The 18,288-nt window shown below is 41.3% G+C and overlaps 1 long non-coding RNA gene across 2 annotated transcripts; it reads right to left on the reverse strand.

Annotated features, from left to right (window-relative positions):
* Positions 1-9,066: 9,066 nt before the first annotated feature.
* LOC116783786 lies at positions 9,067-15,177 on the reverse strand. Of its 2 annotated transcripts, XR_004355834.1 has the most exons (4): positions 15,062-15,177; positions 14,078-14,228; positions 13,269-13,476; positions 9,067-12,959 (listed from the first exon to the last, which is right to left on the reverse strand). It is a non-coding gene; the product is annotated as an uncharacterized LOC116783786 (long non-coding RNA). The 2 variants fall into 2 exon arrangements; XR_004355833.1 differs by having other exon boundaries at positions 9,067-13,476.
* Positions 15,178-18,288: the final 3,111 nt, after the last annotated feature.

An 18,288-nucleotide genomic window follows, 5' to 3' on the forward strand; every position in this document is an offset into this window, starting at 1 on the left:
ACAGCAGGTTTCAGCCTTCAGTTTATAAAAGTGTGTGTAAAGGCTTAGTTAACTTTTGGAAGTGTTTTTAGATGAAGTAAGTGATGAGGAAAATCTGCTTCCAAATTTAACAAGTTTATATTTCGCATATTCCACACCAAGGCCATTTTTCATCTTGAGACACCACAAGAAACTAAATCAGCCTTTGACTGTGAGGGTACAATGCTGAAGGTATTCCAGAATAACATGCTTTAGCTTTGGGGAAATATCAAAGCATGACTACATTGGGCTTTTTATGTTATGTAACAGCAGTTTTTCCATTCTGCACTAAATATCACTTTCAGATTTCTCATCTTGCATGATATTGCCTATTTCATGCCTCTGACAAAGTGGCTGAAACAAGCTCTTTCCCCAAACTTGTGATATTTGTGGATAAAGGATTATTACCTGTGGTATTTTTGAAACAATGAATAAAAGGCAGCATTGCTTAGGCAGGTGCACACAAGGTGCTGGGTTTCTTGTCTGATGCCACAGCAAAAGTCTGTGTCAGAGTTCAGAGGAGATTCCAGAGGACTGGGCTCTCCCTTTTTGTGCTTGGATTAGTAGGTTTAAGATCTGGACTGGTCTGGAACAGATACTGGAATATTTTCTTTTTCAGGCAGTACTTTGGCTGTGTGACCTGTTCCATCTGTCATATGGCAACACTGGAAAATTAGGGAACAAAGGTACTTCTTTAGGGGGGTGCTAAAATCCCCCAGTATCTTGCTGATGTGTGGTGGCAGTGCCATTCCCCACTCTGAGGGTTTGGTAATAATGTACCTCCCTTTTCTGGAGAAAGGAGAGTGCTCCAGGTTCATGGGAACACTCGAGTGCAGAAGGAACTGGGAATTGTGCTTCTTTTGTCAGTATTTGAGGGAACAAAGTGAGGCTTCATTCTTGGGTTCGGTGGTTGGCTTTTTGACTTTGTTTTACACAATAGCAATGGCAAAATGAGAGAGGAAAAACTCAGCTTGTTGTCTCTGCTCTTCAGAGAAGACCTTAAACAGCAGAATCTCCCCACCCCGGTGTGTGTCTGACTTGATTGTTCCTGTCCTGTGGGAATCTCGTACAACTGGACAATATCTGCACTGGAGAAGTGTGGAAATGCAGAGTGCAGCTTTGGTGAAAATCAGATTCTATATTCCCTTTATTTGCTGATTCCTGGGACTGTGGTGCAATTGCTTCTCTCTAAAATGATTCCGTGTGAGGGGTGGGCACCGTGCCTTTCCCTGCTGGATGAACAGAGCTGTCCATCCCTCTCAGACTTGAGTCACATCAAGGTTAGGATTTTTAACTTTTTCTTTTGTTTTGTCTGGTGGTTTCATTTTCCCTGTTTGCAAAGGAGAGAGAAGTTTCAAAAACCACAGGGTTCACGAGGTGGTGTGGAAGAACAAAAAGTGACCATAGAAAACCAAGTTTCAATAGTTCTGTTGCTTTGTGGAACAGATCATTGTTTCTTTTTACGGAAATTCAAATGGAAAAAGTGGCTTAGATGGAAAAAAAAATTGCTACTTAATGTTTCTCTTGATATTTCCAGCAAGTCAATGTGAACCTAATAAAATGATTGTGTTTCTTGAAAAAATTTCGGTTAAATTTAGCTTTGTTTTCTGCTTAAAAAAAGGGGAGGGGGGAGTGATAATAAATGTCATTTGCAAATAGAAGTGTCCTCGGTTTCCTGTTTTCAGTAGGCTTAAGATAATTCATTTGTTCTACTTGTAGTTTGTCAATTGGTGCATCCCTTCCAAGACTGTCTGTGGGCCCTCTTAGCCAGAGTTTCCTACAGTTATTTTTGCACCATTGTTAAACAGAACCATCCAACATGTTGCTTTTTGAATTTATTGCGTGGGATCAGCACATAGTTTTCCATTGTGGCATATTTGTGTGTTTGTCACTTTTATTGTTTATATGCCAGCATATGGCCAGAAAGACAAACTTCTTCCCTCAGTTTTCTTCTTTTGTATTGTTCGGGCCACAGTGCCTTTACATCAACAGTTTGTAGAAATCAAATTCCTGGAATATAATCGGAAAGAAGAAGGAAAATTTGGAGAATATAGCCTATGGATCAGTGAGTGTTCAGTGAATGGCTTTATTTTACTACCCAGGGCTGCACAGAGGGCAGAAAAGCAAATGCCTATTTTTATTTAAACTCCAGTTTAGTTGTTTAGTCTCATATATCTCCTGATGCCACTTGCACAGATACAGTGACTGCATCAAGGGCTTTCCTAAGCAAGCAGAGCACTTCACAGTGGCAAAACTCTGCCTGCATGGACATCAGTGCATGACAAGGACCATATGTCTGCATTTGTGGTGTGTGTAACCCAAAACCAGGTGGTACCAGCACCACATGCTGGCCAGCTACTACTCATTGCAGTTGGTCTAAACTTGACCAGAGATAAATGGCTTTTATTGGTTTTTTTGGTTGGTTTTGGGGTTTTTTGTTTGTTTGTTTGTTTTTCAGTTCTGATGGCGTAATTGTTTTGTTCAATTTTGACTTCTAGAAAAGACCATTTTTTTCTTAATTTCTCTATGGCATCAATACTTATACGACACTCTGATAAAGAAATTTCTCAGTTTATCTATTAAAAAAATCAACTCAAACTAGGCCACATCCATAAAGTGATCAGCTATGTCATTCCATGGATTATTGCCACCCACTGGCAGATGATTTGTCTGTAATCTGAGGCAGGAATGTTGCTGTTTGCATGGCTCCTGTGGAACAAGGAGTTAAAGTTTTAAGCAAAATAATCATTAGCTTACAAAACTCTCATTTCTCGTCCGTGTGGTTCCAATGTGGTTCCATGTTTTCAGCTCGCCCAGTAACCATTTTGAAATTCCATCCAGCAGATATATCATGATAAATCCCCTATGTTGGCTTCTCCTGTTTTCCCCATTTTTTGGAAGCTGTTGCCACACCACATGACCCACCACGGAAAGCCTGCTGGAAACCAAATCCTGATTGTCTTCAGTTTCTTTGGTTAGTTAAGTACTTTCACGAATACCAACTGTGATTTGAGGTGAAGAATCCCTGCAGCAATTAGGATTCATTTACTACTGGAGCATTTTATTAATTACACATTTGTAACCACATGGATGGGCACAAACCCACTCACACATGTCTGTATTTAGAGATTTGTAGACAGAAGATTTAACGTAAACATAGAAATGTTAAACTACTCATGTGTAGCCTGCAAAGGAGATAACAAGAAGGATTCTGTTCTCGGCGTGATTTGTGAACAATGCTAAGTAAATATTCATCATTAATATATAATAACTGTTGCTTTTGGCAGTTCACTTTTCATTTAATTTGATAATGTGTCCAGCAAATGAAGTGGTACAGGCTGCAGTGTTTTACCACCACAATTGCGTATTTTCAATCATTGTTAAACGAAGGCAGCTCAAGGCAAAGCTTTAACCCCCACTAGTTTTGTGTGTGATAAAAGGAGAAGGCGCTATCAATCTTTATTGTCTGTCTCGCTGGCTGTAATTGCATTCAATAGTCCACTGATTCCGTGTCTGTGCCGGTGTCGGGAGCAGGGAAGAGCCAGATGCTCGCACTGATCACACGCATCCAGTGGCCACTTTGATGAGTTGGCAGAGTCTGGGGGTCCGATGATGGATTGGTCACGCCGGGGATGACGAGCAGCCGAACGCGGCGAGGGCGTGGGGAGGAACTCCTGCCCTTCGCAGTCCGGCATTCCCAGCACGGCCCAGTGTGTTATTCAAATGTATCCCTGTGTTATTCAAATGTATCCCCGTGTTATTCAAATGCATTCCTGTTTATTCAAACGTGCTGCAAACAGTGCCAGTGAGTCGCTGTGTCCCCGTGAACACCAAACAACCACCAAACCCCCCGAAGAGCCTCTGAGTAATTTAACATAACATCAACAGCCCCAACACTGTAACAGGTATCTCAAACTAATCTCCAGTAGTTACAATTATCTGATTCAACCCGAGAGATTTGGAATTACAGTATCCCGTGCTTTAATCCACCTTAGAAGTTGTTGTTTTTTTTTTTTTTTCTTGGCAGCTTTCTTTTTTCTTTAATTTGAAGTACTAGCTGGAATGTTTTACAGAGGAACAACCAATACTGCTTTGGTGCAGTTTGAATAGTGAGGAAAAACTGCAATGGAAACAAGGGGACTATGGAATAATTGCTTTCTACGTGTTACCTCCAGCTTTACTCTCTGTCCCATATCAAATGTTCTTTACAGGTTAATTATTTAAGCTGGTTGGTGAGGGTCATCCCTTGGACAAACAGCTGTTAAAGGAGACTTCAAAAGACACAGAAGCCTCACCTTCACCCAGTTCATATCATTTATGCAGAAAATGATCCTATTTTTTCCCTCAGGATTGATATAAATGATCAGATTGATTGATCCAATGAGCAGCTGTGGAGGGTGGTTATACTGGGACAAGGATGCCCTGTATCATGGCACTTGTGTCTTGTACCTACAGACTGTGGGGACATCAGGTCTGGGGTTTGTGTTCTACAATTCTGGTGTTCTTTGGTGCTCAGGGTGAGAGCAAAACCCTTCCCACTGAGGGGAGTGGATTTGTGGAGGGCCCTTGGCATTCCAGCTTTTGGGAAAAAACCCCATCACTGTGTTCTCTTAAACTTTTAATGAGTGATTAATGCTCAGGACTGAAGAGCTGGCTGGGAATTGGGTTCTGGATAACTCCTGCTCCCAGCTGGAGGCCCTCCCACAGCCTTGAGCTGGTGCTTCATCTCCCAGTGGACACAGGGGTAAAGACAATCCTTTCTCCATCGCTTCTCTTGGATACTTTAGGCAGCTTCTTTGGCTGCTGCAAGTGTTGTGTGGGTACATTAACCTCCCCTGTGCAGTGTGGCCACATCATAAATAACCTCTGCTGGGAGTGAGGACAGGAACAAACACAAGATGCCCAAATACTGGGTTTCATACATTGTTTCCATCCTGTGAAATCAAATTGCATCGTATTTGGGAATGGAGAATGAACTTGGTGTTCCTTAATCTGATGTGTACATGCAGGAGTCATTATTTGAGTCAGTTTGGAAAGCTAAAATTAGTTCCTAAAATTCAGCAGTACCTACTGTTGCCTTTTTTTTTTTTTTTTTTTACCCTTTGCATTTTGTTCAAATTAATTAAAGTGCACAGATGTTCAATTAAAGCTTAAAAAAATCCATGGCTACAGCTGTGAAGCAACATTGTTGAGATTGAACATATCTAATAATACTTCTCTCTTTGAAGAAATTCGATTAATGACTCTCTGCTAAATAATTTTGCATTGATAGATTAAAGGAAATGTAGGCTGTCCCCTCCATTTATTTATGAGAAAAACAGACTAGCCTCTAAGATACCAAAATACAAGATCTGCTTTTCATTTTCTTACAACTGCATGTGGAAGGACTCTGGTTTTTAGGCAAAATGTGTTGATTTAGCTGGAAGTTATTGATACCTTTCCTTCAGCTTGGAATAGCTGCCACAGAAAAGTCAGCTGCTCACGCTGAACGTCCTGGGGTTCTGGATTCCTTCAGTACTGCTCTGTAAGGTGCAATAACAGCTGTGCCTTTCACCAGTTTTTGAGCAGAATTTACTGAACCCCCTCAATTTACCTGCTGTGAAGAGTCAAGGAAAGAGGAGTTTAATCCTTTGAATTACCACACTGTTCCTCTGGTGCAACCCAAGATGTCACCCCCACAAGGAAGGCACCAGTAATCCTCCTTTTCAGCACAGAGGGTTTGCCCCTTAGTTATTTTGTTGTTAATATTTCTATTTCCAAGCATTAATTATTAGCACAGAAGTGACCAAAGCCTACCATGAGCCAGGTCCTGTCCTTGAGGACGTCACATCCTGGGCTTCAAACACCTGGGCACTTTTCAGTTTATATATTCTGCACACAAATCAAGACATTGTCTGAAGAAGAAAATTACTGGTAAGATCACATTGAGTACAGTGAAATTTGGCTTCAGCTACTAAATTAGAGCAGCTCCAGAGGAACTAGAAAACACCATTTATACAACTGTCTCCTTGATTGTTTTGGCTCCAAACACTTTGAGAACTGCTTAGTGATACTGCACAAAATTCTTCTTCTTAAATGCTTGCCATTAAATCAAAACTAAGGGGTTTTATTTATTTTCATACCTCAGGGAATACCCAGAGCACTAATCCTACCTGTCCCTCTCTAGTGGTGTGGCTTCACTGAATGATTTTAGGAGGGATTTCCTTTGCAGATGCTCTGTTAGACACCAGTTCAAAGTTACAAGCTTTCTGAAAGCTCTACCAGAACAGCAGATAAGAGATAGGAACTGATCTTTGTCTGGGGCCAAAAATGGGATTTTTTTGTATGAAAAATATTGGTTTTGCAGCTGCAAACAATTGGGAATAAATGTAATGGCCAGACCTGTTGGTTCATTTGTGTTTGCAGCTGATTGCAGCCTCCTCTCACTGCTTTTGATCCGGCTGCCAAGGGAAGTTACTCATTCCCAGCCGAGCAGATCCGGATCTGTGCATCCACCTCCCTGGATGGGTGTCTCCAGTGGGACACAGAGGGAACCAAGAGCATGTGGAAATCAAAAATACTTGTCCCATATCTTGTTTAAAGACTGGGGGGAAGTATCAAGCTTAGAAATATTCTGCTGCTCTTCTCCAGCATTCAGAATTCCTGCACCAAGATCAGAACCCATTCACTGCAAAGGAGAAAATTCTTCCCTTTTACTCAAAACCCTTCATTTCACCATGAAGCATTTAAGATTAAAATTTCTTTGAGGTAAATTGCCTCCAATTTAGAAACCAAGCTAATTTTCTTTGCAAAGATGAAGAAGGTTGTGGGTTCAATCCCTGTACAGGCCGTTCCCTGAAGTTGGACTCTGTGATCCTTGTGGGTCTCCTCCACCACAGAACAGTCTGAAATCTGTGAAAAGCTCTGAACTTAAAAACAGATTAGTACATGAGATAAAATCTCTTAGTTAGGACCAGTCTGGGGAAGAAGAGAAGAATTTTCTGAAACATTTCAGAAGCATTAAATTCAATTTCTCCCTGAAAAAGCTTTGGCATGAAATTTCTCTCTGTTTGTGGTGCACTGAGCGAGTTAAACTCCTCTCACTTATGGGACAGGAGCCTGAGTTCAGGGCCTTTTGAAGCAGTTTGCAGTTGAATCAGCAGATCCAGGATCATATTTAATGAACTTGTAGCATTTTAAAAATAAAAATCTCCTTTTTCTCTTTCGCTTTTAAAGCAGAGTCACAGCGGTGGGGGGTGGATTGAGTTCTGTCAGGGGAACTGAGTCCTGAATCCCCACTTGTGTTTAGTTGAACATCATAGCTGGACATTGTGCTCTCCTGATTAATAAAAACCTTCACCTTTGGAAGGAGACCAATGACTGTGCAAAATGAGAGTTGTTAGAGAGAGAGAGGCTTTAAACTTCTCCCTTTTGCCTTCTCATATGGGTTATATTAGGAGTGATCTGAGCACAGTTTAAAAAAACCCTGCTGATGCTTTTCATGCATTTTTTCTGTGTTTGCAGAATTGGTTTGAGTTATGTTGTAGAGTCTGGAGTGTGAAGTTCCCTGGGTTTAGTGGATTTCTCTGTTATATTTTAAAATATCTGTGTGCTGAGATACCCAGTAATGTGCTTTTCCAACAGGATTTTGGGGGCAAAAGCTCAGCGTTTTGAACACATGTTGTAAATTCTTAATTTCCCTCGCCCCCGAATTTTCAAGGAGTATTTGTGTGTTCCTGAAGCCTTGGTTTGGGGAGGGGATTCAGTCCATATGTGATGTGTATGAAAAGGTCCATGGAAAGCAGCCACACACCCTTCCAGGAGCATTTGGGAGGTGAAGTCTGACATCACTGCTGGGCATCTGCACAGATGTTAAATGGCTGTCACAAAAAGAGGAATGAGAAACATTCAGGTGGAGAAAATTATTCAAATTATGTAAATATTCAGATGTTTTATATAAAAATAAGAAGATGCCACCTTGTGGCAAGAAAGATGCTTTAGTGCATCCCGGCACCCTTTGGGTGAGCAGGGGAGACGTCTGACACCTGGTAGGGATTTTAAATTCTCTTTTAAGCAACAGTTTAACAAGTAAAATTAAATTTGAGGTAGAGAAGTGCACGACCAAACTTCCCCTTTCCCATGTGTTTTCCTCTTCCTCTTGTACTCAGGGTCTTCACAGCACTGCTGAAGCAAAGGCTGAATATTTTCCAGGCTTCTTATTCTGTGCATTTCCAAAGCTGCTTTTGCTGTTGTCCCAGAAAACTGGGGCTGGGAAGAGGGACAAACCTTTTGCCTGGGTAGCTGGGACTTTTTTTGGTAGTTGTTTGTGGTTAATTCTGTGTGTAGAGGCTGGGGCAGGAGAATAAAATATCATCTCTGTTTTATACTCAGCACTTAGAGCAACTATGGTTTGATTTGTGGGCAAACCAGGAAAAATATGGACAAACAAAGGTTTTAAAAGATTGATATCATCTCTAAATTTATCTCACAGACAGGCATGGCAAACACCTGTGATATTATGACATTCTTTATAATGGATTATAAAAAGTTTGGCTTTATTCAAACTCCATTTGCAATTATAAAGGTGAATTGTGTGCCCTGACAAAACCCTCCTTCTCCCCTGGATGCTGTTCTTTAAATGCTTGTTTGGATTAAAAAAACAAAACCAAAAAAAACCCAAACCCCCAAACTTTATTCTTTTTTTTTTTTTTATCTTGCATTCTATCTTGTGTAATTTAAATAATCCACTTTATCTGCAGCACACTTAGTGAGAGCACAGTAGAACTGCTGTCATGTGCATAGCAACAAACTACTCTTGTCTTACTGTTTAGGTCCCTTTATTTCACACAGGGAAAAAGTACAGGAAAAATATTGATAGGAAAATGTTACAGCCCTAAATTTTGTGCATGTGCACACACACACTCCTTAACAGCAGGGGATGTCTGCCCTGTGCAAGTACTTCTGTGCATATTGATGCTAAAATAATAATAATAATAATAATAATAATAATAATAATAATAATAATAAAGGGGTTAGCAATTTTTACCTATTTGAAGAAGTATTGTGCCTGTAATTAAAACATACTTTCTCTTAACATAATTTATTTCCTTGCATAATGTAATTTGACAGAGCATTATAAATGTATATCTCTATGCTTCATGACCCCATTATGAGGACAATTTTTCCATAGTAATTCATTTGTGTTCTGTTTCTTCTTGCTTTCTGATTACACAATCAGGATTGAATTGTGCAACCAACATCCTGATTAAAATGAGACAAAAAAACCTGTACAGCTCAGCTCCCTGAAAATCTCTTCTGGTTCCCCCAAAGACAATGGCAAAATTCTTATTTGTTGGTGAAGACAAAGTTATTAAAATGGATTGCAAATGGGAAGAGGAGAAGGTGGAGCTCCAGCTCCCCATGGGAGGAAGGCAGGGTAGGAAGTACCAGCCACAAACACAATTTGGAGAAGTACTGCAGGAAAAAAAGGAAAACCATCAGAAGGCTGGGATTGACAAGGGGGACTTGGGAGAATGTTCCTCATTTTTCTCCACGTTTTAGGATCACAGCAAGGTGCAGTGTTTTTCACAGCAACAATTTATTTAGTTGCCAGAAAAGAACTCCAAAGCAAAACAAAGAGAGATTTTGATGCAGGAGTGCTAATGCCACCAAATGCACAAATAACTGTGTTTTTAATGTAATTCCAGCACCAGGCCCAAGAATCTGAGCAGCCCCCATGGTGGCCTTTGCCTACCCCAGTTTAGAGCTCCTGTGTTTTCCCACTAACCCAAAACGTGCTTGGGAAATAACACAACCAAACCTGTCCTCTCACTAAAGGAGGGTCTTTTAAATCATTAGTCTGGAATAATTTCTGTGCTTGGAATTAAAACACACATTCTGGTAAATGGTAGGATTAAATAATCTGAACTGGGAGTATTTTTGTGTGTGGTTCCATTTCCTTTGTTTCTTTAATGCTCCAACTCTTTGTGAATAATAGAGTATCTGATTATTGTTTGGCTACCAGTTAGAAAAGCAAAATTTAGATTAATTTCTTGAGGGTATTAACAAAATGAATGCCAAGTGTATCAGCATATTTGCAATGCCATGTTGATCTTGGACATAATCAATTAGATCTTAATCCTCAAGCCTTGAATAGGTCCAGAAAAATGGAGAAACTGAGTTGCAGCCTTGCCTGGTGCCCTTGTTTATTGATTATTTCTCTGGTCCCCTTATTTACTGATTCATTTGGTCATTTGAGAGTGTGCTTAGATGGACCATGGGCTGCCCATGAGCAACAACAGCAAATCAGTCAAGCACATGAGGAAATGCTGTGCCACAAATCTGAGCAGTGGGCCAAGTTCAGGAAAAGGCTGATTAATAGAAATTATTAATTTTAAAAAGCTTCACCAGAGCAGAAGTTTGGCCTCATGGTCCATACTTAAGTTTGGGAGCTGGGAATTCCTGATTTGAATACCCTGGCTCTTTCTCATGGTACATCCAGTTCTATATTATCTCCTCTTACTTCCTATGGAAATAACTCTATTTACTACAGCACTACTACTTGAGATAACTCCAAGTAGTTATAGTTAGAACTGGTTGAAAAATAGGAAACATCTCTTATGGAATATTTCTGACCAATTCTAATTATTGCCCTTAAAGTATCATTGAAAAATTTGAAACAGGATTTCTCTGGAAGGTGTGACCTGCTCTTTGAAAGTGAGGGAAAATACTTATTTTTAATCACCTTCATCTCAAGAGCTGTAATTGAGGTTATGAAGTTATAGTGGATTAACAGGTTAGTGATTTTTTTTTTTTTTCAATATGGGGAAAAAAATACAGCGAGATTCTTATAAAAACTTTCCTAAGTGCTCAACCTTTGAACACAAATGCGAAATGCAATGTTTTAAGTTCGGGCCATAAGCTTCACATTAGAAATTAATCATGAGATGTTTTGGTGATAAAATCTCTCTCATTTGAAAATGTAATTTATTAACCAGCACAATATCTATTTCAGGGCATTATTCAAGCTCCAATAAAGATTTTCATAACGTTACAATAACGTGCCACCATTAAGCCCCGTGTGAAAGGCGAGGGTGCTTTTCTCTTGGCTCCCAATCTCCCCTTCTTTCATCCCCCCTGGGATGCAAGAGCAGAAAACCCAGGGATGTGAGCAGATATTTGCTGGAATAACAGAGAGGTCACAGCTGATCTGGAAGCTGTTGGAGGGGCAGTGAGACCCTGATCCCTTGGAGCTGCTCGTGTTCCCATGGTCCCTTCTCCCTGTGCCAGGAGTCCTTCCCAACTTCTCCCAAGGGAACAACACAGGTCTGAGCTTCAAGTTAGGGACCTGCATGGGAGTAAAGGGTCTAAGGAAGGCTTTGAGGTCAAGTGCATCCCATCCCTTGCATCTTATCCCCCCCCTCATCCTTCCTGTCCAGCTCTGCACTGCTGTTGGCTCCTGTGTATGGTGGTGGAAAAGAACCCACAAGCAGCTTTGATCTGAAGGGACTAAAACAGATGGAAGCCCTGGAATCCTACTGTGTTTTCCCTTTCTGTGCTCGGTAAAGGAACAGTCAGTAAAATGATAGCAAAGTATTAGTTCTAGGGGGAAAAAAAAAGATACTTGCAATTCCCTTTACATTTGCATAATTTTCTTTACGTTGCAAAAATAATTTAATGTGGCTCCAACGTGCTGGTCCTGGGAAGCCTCCTGGAAAGGCAGGAGGTACCTGACAGCACTTGGACTGGGCTGTTTTGCCTGGGCTGTTAATTATTTTCATTTATGAAATTCTAAATTCGAAATTCTGTTTTAAATATTGAATATTTCTGGTGAAATGACAGCTTGTGCTCGCTTTAGGATATGCCTGCCTGGTAATTATTCATGAGGAGAACAGCTGAAAACAAACTCGTTATACACCTTGGCAAGTCCCTGTGATTTGAATTCTGTGAAATTTCCCCATGGCCATGTGACTTTATTCTGAAGTACTCGAGCAGTGCAGATGTCCAGAATGCCAGAGCTGTTACAAATGTTATTCCTGTAGTCAAAGTTTTGAATCATCAGTGCTTCAGGAAAAGGGGGGGGGGGGGGGAAAGAAGAAAAAAGAGGAACAAAGACTGATGATACAGGGTGTGTTTTGAGTGTTTGTCACATCCTTCATTACGTGCAGCTCTCATACATTACCAGAGCACAGACAGATCTTAGGAATATATCTCAATGCATGTTCAGGGCACGGAATGGAATTTTCAAATTTCCAATGCCTGGAAGAACACCCCACTGAAAGGCACTGAGTATTTTAACTGTCTCCTTTAAGCCATGATACAATAAGCATCAGCACTGACATTTTTGGAAGTTTAGAAGTAAGACAATTTCTGTGTAACATTGGATGAAGAATCGAAATGCTTCAGATTTAGCTAAAAATAAAACATTTCTCTACTTTCGCCTTTTCTTTTTCTTCTCCATATGGCTCCTGAAACATTCCTTCATTTAAATAGGTTTTAGAGCTCTTTCCTTATAGTTCCTAAAGCATTCATGGCTTTTGAGAAAAAAACAAAAAACATTTTAGCATGTGCTATTTTTGTTATTCTAATTAGAAAAAAACAGCTGGTCCTGAGCAGCTCTGACTGGAGTCTTTTTCAACACATTGTTCAGATTCTTTTTCTTCCTCTTTTTTTTTTTTCCCTGTGAAGCCACAGGCTCCCACCTCTCCTCATCCCACACGAGCCAGCCCCAAAAACACCTGCACGCGCTGCCTGAACCTGCACATCTGCCAGGGAGCACAAAGAACACACTTTATTGGTCACGGGACACACACATCACATTGGAGGCATTAGGAATGTACAGATTCCCAAGGAACTGGAAGGGACACCAGGCTAATGACCAGTGGCTTCGTTTGCCTTTCACAGGCAGCTTTGAGTGCCTCTACCTCGTGTTCCTGCTCGTGCACATAAACCAACTGAACTGCCTGCATTTAAAAAAACAAGGTAATCAGCCCTCACTCAGGGTTTTGGTATCTGTGTGCCTACAAATAATCATTGGAGCTGATCAAAGTCCCCCTCGCTGTTGCTATGGAAATGAATCCCCGTTTTGTTTACGGATGGGTCTGCACCACGTGACCAGGAGTGATGTCAGGTGGAAAGCTGAGATAAATTAAATTTGTGCTCTGAAGTTATTAACATATGGTTTGTGTGAGGGTGTGCCTGGGTATTCACTAAGAAGGGGAAGATCCAGAAAATTCTGTTCCTTTAAAATGCCATGGAAGCACAGTGCCTACCACAGAGATCTGTGGTAGTTTCTTCCAGTGAGAAACACAGTGGTTGGGACAAGGATGTTTCTGTGGCACATCCAAATCATTGGAACTGTTCTTTAACAGCCCTTCTCCTTCTTTAATTTCCGTCTCCAGTGTTTCCTCCTGTTTGAGCTCCATTTGTTGGTTAGATTTCTTTCACAACTGTCCCTAACTTTGCATCTGCGTGTTTTGCCTGAATGGAAAGTCAGAATTTATTTCCAGCTCCGAGTCAAAAAATCATTACATCTATTTAATGACACCGATGTTGTTACTTTGGAAGGCCGGAGAATCCATACAATAATTATTAACTGCATTTCAGAAAAAATGTTATAATACACTGATGACTGTGAAACACTCTTTGAAGCCCTAAAAACATGCAATTAAGATGAAAATCTGTGTATCTATCCATCAGAGTTGCCTTCTCTTTAGGTGGTGTTTTCCCTGATGTTGTATCACAGGGCAGAACCAAATGCAGGTGGGTGTCGAGGAAAAACAAAAGCCAAGAGGAATCTTCTCTTAGTCATGTGTTTCCACAAAAAGGGGAACAGAAATGCCCCTCTCCAGCTGACATTTCAGTTTTGCTGCCTTTCAGTTCCTTAGAGCACCTGCCAGGTGAATGAAATCCCACTAAAGTCAGTGGAGAAACTCCACAATTCAGCGAGTTTGGGCTTATAGGGTAGTGACCACATAACCAAAAGCAGAAACCAGCAGCTGAAATTAGGTGACTTGTGCATCTGAGGAATAAATTGCATATTCCTTCCATAGGATGTGTAGGAATTAGTGAAGAGACATACCAGAAATGAGCATTTGCAGAAACATTTTTCCCATGACAGCGCTGGAGGGGTAGCTGGGATACAGCAGAGATGGGGAACTACTGCCAAACTCAGCCAATGCCTCAGCATTCAAACAGGCTAAAGAAGGCCAGTTTTTCTTTTCCAGTTTGATCTGTGGACAATATTAGCCAAGAAACCCAGAATATTAGACCAGAGCCTGCAGCAGTTCTGTTGCTCCCCCAAAATACCTCCATTAAAAAAAAAAAATGCCCTGAAGATGCCCTGATATTTTGGTACATTTATATGTTGTTATTTAATACAGGATCAACACCGAATTTCTTACTTTGAAGGCCAGAGAGCATTTTTCTGTCTCTTCAGAAACACAATAATCTCTCTAATTCCCGTGCCACGTGGTGGTGTCCCACCTCGCAATAGGTGCGTAATTGAGGGCAGGATTTGACCCTTTGATTCTGTAAATCACATATGATCATTACAGAAGGGCTCAGATCTCTCCACGTTATATGATTGCCAGCTCACCAGCCACCCTGCCTTTGTCACATTATTTTTTTTTTAGAGTCTGACACTCTAATGAAAGCAATACAAAAGGCTGCCAGAGCCCAGCTCAGAATGCCCAATTTGCTTTGACTGCCATTTTAGAGAGCAAAAGTGTGCTCCATTATTTGTATTGATATTAGGATGAACTTAGGACAGCAGATCTTCTGGACAGGGGCTGCACTTTTATTTCCTTGATAGGGGTTGTGCACATCTGTGGTATGCAAATAATAATTCAGTAGTAGGAAAATTAATGCACTGCTGATGTTGGACTAATCACCTTCTGTTGGCTCTGTGGAGGATTTAAGCTTTACTCAATTTTCAGCCCATACACTTAAACGATAAGAATTCAGAAGATTTTGTCTGTCTTTGTGTATAAAAGCTGAGCAAACCCCATTTTCTTTGGCCCAAGCTTCTAGAATAATCCCCAGTACATCCATTTATACTCATTACCTGCTGTCTGCAGCAAGGAAAGAAAGTCTGCTTCTTGGCACCTGTTTTGAAAAATCTTGAATTCCTTTTCCTTCTGTCCTTCTCTGCCGCAAACTTTTTCTGTCCTCCTCATCCGAGACACTTGGGGAGAATGAGGGCATTAAAGCAAGCTTGTCAAATGCTAACCTGGTAAAGAAAAGGCTTGGAAATGCATTTTGTTCCCTGGAGAGAGGCTGTATTATTCCGAGGTGCCCTCTGCTATGTCAAGAGCTAAAGCTGCTCCATGAACCACACCTTGGCAAAGATGAGTGAGACCCTCCCTTCGAAAGGCTCGGACCTGTTGAGCATCCTTTTCATCATTGGAGCGTCTCAGATTAATCATCTCTTCCCACAAAGTAGAATTTCCTTTTGTTAAGACCTCAGGGAAGCTAAATTTTTCAAAATGCACTCTGGACAGGACTGAAGGTTTTATTTCCTTTCCTTTGGAGCCCCATTCACAGAAGCAAACCTCCATACTTAAAACTTAAAAAAACAGAGGCAGCAAGGGTTTTAATTCAGAGGAAGAAAGACGTGTTGGTCCTGAGATTTGTGCATTCTCCTGAGTGCTGGAGAAATTTGTGAAACTCATTATCTCCCAGTCCAGCATTTTAAAGAAATCCCTGACTATATCAAATTTAGCTTTGCCATAAATGTGTGTAACTAATATTAGAACTCTAAAGAGGATCTCGTTAATCATCGTTAAAAAACAATGCTTAGATATTCTTAGAGGTGGGATTTGTGGGGTGTTTTTTTATGGAGTCAATTGAGGCTTAATTTTCTATGTGGGTATTACATGCACAGATCTCGAGCCCCAAGGGATTTCTTCTGAGACATGACAGTGAGAACATATTGCTGCATGTGAAAAATACTTCTGCCATTGGTGCTCAACATTCTGAGAGAATTTTCTGACTTCAGAACACGCTAAAAAAAATTAAAAGGAACAATCCTCCCCAAAAAGCCCCCCTCCCCACTATTGCTTTTCAGTGTGTTACAGCAAAATCTGAAATTTAGGGTTTGAAAATGAATGCATTTTCAGACAACCTGCTATGTTGGGCTTATAAAGAAGTTGGATGTGCAGAGTAAATTCAGATATACGGTACAAAGTTAGGCTTCCATATGATTTACTGGGTTCATTTGCTTCCCTTTTCTACTTTTATTCTGGATCTTTCTATTGTTCTCCTTCCAAAAGGAACACGGTACAGCAGATTCATCAGAGGCCATTATTTACTGATTCTGTGTATTGTTTTCATAATGGTTGAACTCAGCAAATCATGAACTGATTATTGAGTTTTAGCAAGTGGCTAATGAATCATTGATGCTGGCTCAGGGAGAAACAGATTCCTCATGTTTCTGCAATTCTGCAGGTTTCCGCCAGATTTCACAACCGGTTTCATTCATTCCTTTTATTTCTTCCCCAAATTCCTCATTTTTGGAGCGTTACCTCCAAAAAAACCCAAAGCCAGTGACCACTTAAAAGGCGTCAAGTGTTTTTCACTAGTAGGTTAATGATAAATATTGACTAAAAGCAGATTTAAGAAAGAATCAACAGGATTTGAAAATTTCATGAGGTGAATGAGAAACTATTAATAAACTTTAAGTCATTATAAATCAGCTACAAGATGGCACGAAAATAACATGCAACTTCAAGTGAATGATTTTAATAAGTTAGCAAAACAGAACTGTTGATTAATACAGCACAACAGATTCCTTGTGTATTACAGAATAGTAATGAATTATTATAAAAACACTATTTTATAGCTGTAATGGAACAGTGTGAAAACTTTAATAGCGGCCTGCAAAAAAGGCTCTTTTCGTTCTCATTTTTATCTCTCAGCTTTTTGAGATGCCTGTTCCTACAGGATTCTTACAAGATAATAGAACTCAAAGATTTATTTCTGATAAAAGGTTTAAATTGCAACAGCAAAATATAATAGCCCAATAACAAGGCCGAATAGATATTAAAATAAAGAGGGAAGAAAAAAGGCATAGACTTATTGCTTATCTGTCTATTCACGATAATGGATCTATCATGTTGCAACTTGATAGTAGCTCCCTATAACCTGTATGTTGGAATTTATTAGAATCACGGAACGGTTTGGGTTAGAAGGACCTTAAAGATCATCTTGTCCCGTCTCCTGCCACGGGCAGGGACACCTTCCACCAGGTTGCCTTGGTGCCAACAAACTCACGGGCTCAGCGGGGAGTTTTACTTTAAAATGTATACCGGGTTCCTTAACGCCTCGAGATAGTGTCTAGGGAGTAAGCCACAGACTTGATTCCCTTTTAGAGATAATTTAGGGGAGAAAACAGAAGAGCCCCCGCGTCACTGCAGCCCCAACGCCCCCGCCCCGCCCGTGTGAGGGGCTGGTTCTCCCGCCGCCTTTGCCCCGCGGCTGCTCCGGGGCTGCCCCGGCTGCGCTCCAGGGGCGGCCGTGAGGGGCACGGAGCCGCCTCAGCGCCGGGAGGGTCCGCCCGGCCCTGCCCCTCCACACAAACACACACACGAGGTGGTTCTGACCCAGCAGCACCGGTCTGCTGTCCAACACCTGGCCTTGGACACTGCCAGGGATGGGGCAGCCACAGCTTCTCCGGGTGAGCTGTGCCAGGGCCTCGCCACCCTCGCAGGGGAGAATTTCCTCCTCAAATCTCATCTGAATCTCCCCTTTTTTATTTTAAAACCACTCCCCTTCCTCCTGTAATTGTCTGCCTGTGTAACAAGCCGCTTTCCCTCTTTTGAATAAACTCCCTTCAGGCACTGGAAGGGGCTCTGAGGCCTCCCCAGAGCCTTCTCCAGGTGAGCCCCCGCGGCTCTCCCGGCCTGGCCCCGGAGCTGAGGGGCTCCAGCCCTCGCAGCATCTCCGTGGCCTCCGCTGGACTCTCTCCAACAGCTCCAAGCCTTTCCCGTGCTGAGGACCCCAGAGCTGGACACAGGACTGCAGGTGGGGTCTTACCAGGGAAGAGCAGGCGGGCACAGTTCACTGTTTACTCTGCGATGTGTGTTTGAACGCCACAGTAAGGGGGTTTTCCTGAAGGTAATTTCTGTGTGGATTAGGCCTTGTTTGTCCCTTTCACCTTTCTCGTAGAAGAAAATTACCTTTGTCATAATCTGCCGAATTTGGTTCATTTTCATTTCCACTAGACTGATACTGAGAATAGGAGGTTTTTAGTTTTTTCCTGTGGCGAAAGTGAATAAAGTTTATGAAATAAGA

The sequence above is a fragment of the Chiroxiphia lanceolata genome, chromosome 3 (genome assembly GCF_009829145.1).
Source record: "Chiroxiphia lanceolata isolate bChiLan1 chromosome 3, bChiLan1.pri, whole genome shotgun sequence".
Taxonomy (NCBI): Eukaryota; Metazoa; Chordata; class Aves; order Passeriformes; family Pipridae; genus Chiroxiphia; species Chiroxiphia lanceolata.